Below are 6647 nucleotides of genomic sequence, written 5' to 3'. Positions count from 1 at the left end.
AGTGTGTTTATTTGTTCACATTCTGTTTTCTTAATGTGTGAGTTCACAGCTATGAATTTCCCTCTGAGAACTGCTTCCATTACATCCCATAAATTCCAATAAGCTGTGCTTGAATTTTCATTGAATTTTAGATATTGTTGAATTTCTTCTTTAGTATCTTCTGTGACCCATTGGTTGCTGAGTACAGTGTTGTTTAATTTCCATGTATTTAGGGTGTTTTTCTGGTTTCTTTTGTCATTTATTTCCAGTTTCACTGTGCTGTGATCAGATAATATGCAAGGAAGAATTTCTGTTTTCTTCCATGTACTTAAGCATGACCAATAGACCAGTATTTGGTCTATTTTAGAAAATGACCCATGTGCAGCTGAAAAAAATGTGTATTCAGCTGTAGTTGGTGGAACACTTTGCCTATGTCCACTAAGTCCATTTGTTCCAAGCTCTGGTTCAGTTCGGATACTTCTTTGCTAATTTTTTTCTGCTTGACCTATCTTTTCGGGATCAGGGGGTGTTAAGGTCTTCTGTTAAGACTCTGGTATTGGCTATTAGATTTTTCATGTCCTTTAAGATTTGTCTTACATAGTTGAGTGCTCCCATCTTTGGTGCATAAATATTTATAAGTGTTACATCTTCCTCTTGAATTTATCCCCTAACCAGTATATAGTGGCCTTCTTTATTTCTTTTCATCATTCTTGGTTTGAATTTGAGACTGTCTGAGAACAGTATTGCTATCCCTGCTTTTTTTCTGAGATGGTGGGGTGTGTAGTACTGTTTTCCATTGTTATAGTTTGTGTCTAGTTGTCCCCCCAAAGCCTTATGCAGTCATGGGGTGAGGACTTGTAGAGTTTGTGTTAACTCATGATCCACTGGGATTATGTGTGATCCAAGGCTGGGATTATGGGTCTTAGCACTGATGGGATTACCCATAGGTGGGTAAGTACTGGGAAGTACTCATAGGTGTGAGTACTTCCCCTACCCTGGGGCAGGTAATTTGCATTACAATGTAAGGTGGGAAGAGAAGCTAGCTGATTGAGCTGCTGCTACCCCTCCCTTGCTCTCTTGCTCTTTGCCACCACCATGAAAAGTTGCCCTCTGCTGTGTGCTGCTCTGCATTGGTCCCAGCTGAGTATGGACTGAAACCTCCAGTAACTGTGAGCTAAATAAACCTTTCCTTCCTTCATTTTGAGTGTCGGGTATTTGTCCCAGCAATGAGAGAAGAGTAACTAAGACATCCATCCTTTGACTTTCAGCCTGTGAATTTCTTTATGAGTTAAATGTGTTTCTTATAAACAGCATATTGTTGGATTTTGTTTCCTAATCCACTGTGCCATTCTATTTCTTTTAATTGATTAATTGAGTGCATTTAAATTGATGCTTGTAATTGACATGCATTCACTAATGATTAACATTTTATTTGCCTACTGTTGTTTACATTTTGCTGCTCTGTTTAATTGTTTGCCATATTTAGTGGGTTCCTTCTGATGTCATTCCATGGAGTTCTCATTATTTCAGTCCCTCTCTAGGACATCTTTTAATAGTCTGTATAGGGTTGGTTTTGTCTTCATGAATTTCTTTAGTTGTTCTTTGTCATGGAAGTATTTCACTTGTCCATCAAACTTGAAAGAAAATTTTTCAGGGTATAGTAGTCTGTGCTGGAATTTGCTTTCATGGAGGACTTGAAGTACTCTGCTCCATGCTCTTCTTGCCTTCATGGTTTGTGAAGAGAATTCTGCCATTATTCTGATGAATTTTCTTTTAAATGAGATCTGTTTCTTTTCTCTAGCAGCTCTCAGTATATTGTTCTTGTGCTGGATTTCTGGGATCTTGACTATTATGTGTCTCAGTTTGCTTTTGTTTTGGTTGAAGTTATCTGGATTTCTGTATGTTTCAGTTGCCTGAATATCAGATTGTTTCCTCATATTTTGGAAGCTTTCTGTTATTACTTCTACCCATATTCTTTTTATATCATTTGTATTGACTCCTTTCTCATTGATGTATATTAGTCTCAAGTTGTTCATCTTTGCATCGTCTTGCAGGTGATGAGTTATTTTTTCCTGCATCCTAGTTGTTTTTGAGATCTTTTCTTATCTTTTCAATAGCTGTGACACCATCTTCAAGATCTGAAACTCTATCTTCACTTTCACTCAATCGGTTTTGCAAGCTTGTGATTGAGATTTTTGAGTTCCTCTATATCTCTTTGGCTCTGCTTCATGTGACCTGTATTTCTTTCCTGTATTACTCTTTTAAGGAATCCATCATTTTTCTAATCTCTATTTTTTATCAGTGTCTTCTTGAGAAGTCATTAACTCTCTTACTGCAGATATTTTTTCTGATCTGATTTTCTCTATTTGTTTCTGCATTTGGTTCTTAACTTGACACTATTAATTCAGAGATTTCTTTTTTACTTCAGAGGTTATTTCTCATCTGATTTCCTTTATACCTTTTGGCAGTTGTTTTTCTTCAGACGCTATTGATTCAGACAGTTCATCTGTGTGCTTCCCAATTTCTTCTGTGCTAGTGTCCTCTGCACTTGTGCTAGGTGGGCTAGGAGCCTGAGATTGCATTTCACTCCTTCTCTTTTTCATTTTATATAGCACTGCCTTCTGACATTTGGTGTAGAGCTTTGGTGCAGTTATAACCTTAGCACCAACTGAAATTTGGGTGCAGATCTATTAAGCTTGAGTTCATCCAGTTGTGCCTGGCTTGGGTCTAGCTGTTGTGCTCAGCTTCTTCCTGCTGCAGTCCTTGGAAGTGAACCTGTTGTGTCTCTCTGGCAAGATGTTCTGCTCCTGGATTAGTTGCATGGTTGTGGCCCCTAGTTTCTCTTCAGGGACTTCAGCTACAGAGTTTCACCCCAGTCCTGTGTGCCAGGCCTAGCCTGGTTCTGGATTGGTACACGGGGTGCATGGGACAGCAGAAGCTCTCCAATACACTTGTTGGGCCTGGGCTTGGGTTGGATCCTGGGGTTCCTGAGAGTGAGGCAGAGGTTTTCACTCACTTGGCAGGCTTGTGGGGGCTCCAGAGGAGTGGAGGGAGAGCATGGAGCAGGGTCTCACTCATGTGGGCCTGGGCTTGGTCCAGAGAGGTCCAATGGGTGCAGGGGAGCGTGGAAGCACTCTCATACACACTGTGGGCCTGTGCTTGGGCTGGGTCTGTGTACTTTGTTATCTTAAAAGTGTATGTTCATCGCAGAAGCCCCTATTGGACTTTTTAATTTTGGAAGACTGATTTCTTTCTACTTCTTTATAGATTTTTGATAAGAGTCTTTTGTCTGAAGGGAAGTCCACTATAAATTTTCCCAATTCATAGATTTTTCTTCTTACTCTTTTGGTGACTTATTTTTATGTGCAGAAACTTAAGGAAGATGAGATCCCAATTGTTGATTCTTTGAAGTATTTCCCATGCAGTTTGATTCTTGTTCATGAACTCTCTACCTAGCCCTATGTCCTTAAGATTTCTACCTACTTTCTCTTCCAGAAGATTTAATGTTTCAGTTTGATTTATTTTTTAAATTTTTTTCAGGGGAGAGGGTGTAGTTTATTGTAAAATATAAAGCCACAACAGTTCCAGAAAGTGAGCTTCTCCTTTGTATTCCCAGCCAAGGCACAAAATGCCTGGATTTTTTTCATCAATGCCAAGCTCAAGTGAGATAGAGAGTGAGAGCGAGAGCGAGAGTGAGCGAGCGTGCGAGTGAGAGAGAGAGAGAGAACCATGAAAACAATGCCACATTAAAATCTTTTTTTTCTTTTGATAATTTTTGGCTTCCAACTGATGGGATGAGTTTTTTTTTTGTTGTTGTTGCAGTATCATCCTCTCTGTACACTTTGATAGTTTGATCAGCTGAAGCTGTTAGCAATTGACTTTCAGACTCATCAAAAGCACAAGCAAATATTCCTGATTCACTGTCCAAAGACCCAGGCTGCACAGCCACATAAACTCTCTGAAAATTGTAGGCCATTCTCTGATTCCAAAGATGCACAGTCCACTGTCAGCTCCAGATACAAGCGCTCCATCAGAATTTACTGTGAATGTATTAATGGTAGCATTGTGACCAGAAAGATTCTGAATGAAACTTCCATGAGGGAATTTCCACTGTTCTATGTTATCTGGAGAACCGAATGCAAATGTATAATGTCAGGGATGTAAAACCACAGCCCTGACTGACTTCTTATGATTTGTCAGTGTCACTCTTGTTTTTCCAGCCACCAGATCCCATAATCATATTGTAGTGTCATGACCTCCAATAATAATCTGTGGCTCTGCAGCTTGACACCTCACAGTAGCCACCCCATTCTGTGTCCAAACAATATGTGCACACTGGCTTTAGTTCTCACATTCCAAATTCATGCAGTTGAGTCCCAACTACAGGTTACCAGCATGCCAATTGTTGGTTGCAAATCCAAGCCATGCACTGCATTAAGATGTCCTTGATAGTGCCTTATAAGCTTATTATACTTGACATCCAAGCACTTGACTTGCTTGTCTTCTCCATAAGAGAACAGGCATGGGCTCCTCAAGCTGACTGTCATGCCCCACACCATTCTGATATGGCCCACCAGTGACAGCTTTAACTTTCCACTAGCCAGGTCCCAGATCTTTACAGTTCAGTCAGCAGGCCCAGTGGCAAAACACTGATTCCAAGGTTTAACAAGGATGCATCGTACCCAGTATGATTTATCCTGTATTGTTTCCATGGTGGGTGCCACTGGGTTTTGGTATTATAGGGGTGGTTTTAGCCATCAGTGCAGAGTTCTTGGTATTGCCAGTCCCCATAACCATGGAATTCATGCCTATATCTGTGTGCATTCAGGAGCCCCAGGAAGTTGGTACTCACTCCTACCAAATGCAACATGATTTGTGTCAGTCCTGGCCTGGGGAGAAGGCAAAGCCACTGCCAAGAACTGTGCAGCAGACTCACTGAGCATTCTTTGGACTTGTATCTGCTGTGAAAGTGACCCCAGGTCCTTGTGGGTATTGATGTGTCCCTGTCACTAAATATTCAACTTCTTGTCCTTGATTGGGAGGATACTGCTGTTGACTGTATGAATCTGCCACATTCTGAGGGCCCTTCTCTAAGACTTTCTTTTGAAGTGGGCATAGGCAACACAGGACCATTCTCATTACAAAGCTTGATTGCCATTTTTCTTTTATAACTCTCTTCATTCAAAGGCACAGGTTTTCTATTATCAGCTACAAACATGTCATGGGTCCTTTTCAGTGACTTGAACACACATGTGTGTACAGAATGTTTCTGTACTTCCTTGACCATGTTGCTGCCATGTAGTCCAGCCCTCTGGAAGTGAAGAATCACTAACCACAGAGCATAACCCATTGGTCACCACAACTGTGAAGCCACTTCCTTAAATTGTACTTTTAAAGAGTGTACAACATAGTATTAAAATGGAAAGAATTAAAAGTGATACAGAATTTCACTCAACAAAGTAACAAGAATTCCACAGTGTTTGTTATAATGCATAGTGTTGTCTTCCAACAAGTTATTCATATGACCAAATATATTCATCCAAAATTGGAAGAAGAAAGAAAAAGAAATGTATAAGAAGTGATGTTTTCAGTTCTTCTAGAAAAATACCCAGAAGCCAAATAGCTGGCTTAAATTCAGGAGAAGAAAAGTACAAACAATTTTTAAAAGGATACAAACAAATTTAGCATTATCTTCTTTCCATAGACCAAAAGAAATGCACAGTACAGTTGTCCAAACTATCCTGTTTACATACATAGACAAATATCTTTCCCTAACTCCCTTGTCTGTCCTGCACTTCAACTCAGTAACTCTTTCTTTTTGAATAAACTCATTCCCTTTTCCTAATATCTATTGAACCCATCAGATTCCATTTTCTTTTTCAGGTTCTCACACTAAGGAGACAATGCAATGTTTGCACATGTAGGTCTGATTTATTTCACTTAAAAGTATGTTCTCTAGTTGCATCCATTTACCAATAAAAGACAAGTTTATCCTGTTTCATAGCTGAATATTATTCCATTGTGTAAAAATGCCACATATTCTTTATACATTCTTCAGTTGATGGCCATCTGGGTTGTTTCCAGGATTTAGCAATGATAAATTGTGCTGCTATAAACATGGCTGTTCATATATCGCTGTGGTATGATGTTTTCAGTTCTTCTGGAAAAATACCCAAGGGGTAAAGACCTGGTTTGAATGGGCACTCCAATCCTAGCTTTTTAAAGAATCTCCACACTGATTTCCATAGTGGTTGTACCAGTCTGTACTTCCACCAAGAGTGGAAAAGGATTCCTTTTTCTCCACAGACCCTTCAGCATTTTTTATTGGCTGACTTCTTGATGTAAGCCATTCTTTCAGGGGTAAAATAGAATCTCAGTGTTGTTTTAATTTGTATTTCTCAAATGACCAGTGATGTTGAACATTTTTTCATATATTTATGCCATTTTTATTTCTTCCTCTGAGAAGTGTGTATTCTCCTCAGATGCCCATTTTTGTATTGGGTCTTTGAATTTGAGGGACGTGATTATTTTTAACTTTTTATATGTTCTAGATAGAAGGTCTTTGTCGGACGGATAGCCAACTATAATGTTTTCCCCAGTTTGTTGGTTTCTTTTTTACTCTGTTAGACATTTGTTTTGACATGCAAAACTTCAAAAAGATGAGATCC

At 39.4% G+C, this 6647-nt stretch overlaps 1 pseudogene; it reads right to left on the bottom strand.

Annotated features, from left to right (window-relative positions):
• Nucleotides 1-3725: 3725 nt before the first annotated feature.
• On the bottom strand, nt 3726-5266 carry LOC101567132 (annotated as a pseudogene).
• Nucleotides 5267-6647: the final 1381 nt, after the last annotated feature.

The sequence above is a fragment of the Octodon degus genome, unplaced genomic scaffold (genome assembly GCF_000260255.1).
Source record: "Octodon degus isolate 3935 unplaced genomic scaffold, OctDeg1.0 scaffold00120, whole genome shotgun sequence".
NCBI classification, from domain to species: Eukaryota; Metazoa; Chordata; class Mammalia; order Rodentia; family Octodontidae; genus Octodon; species Octodon degus.
This window is presented reverse-complemented; position numbering and strand designations above follow the sequence as displayed.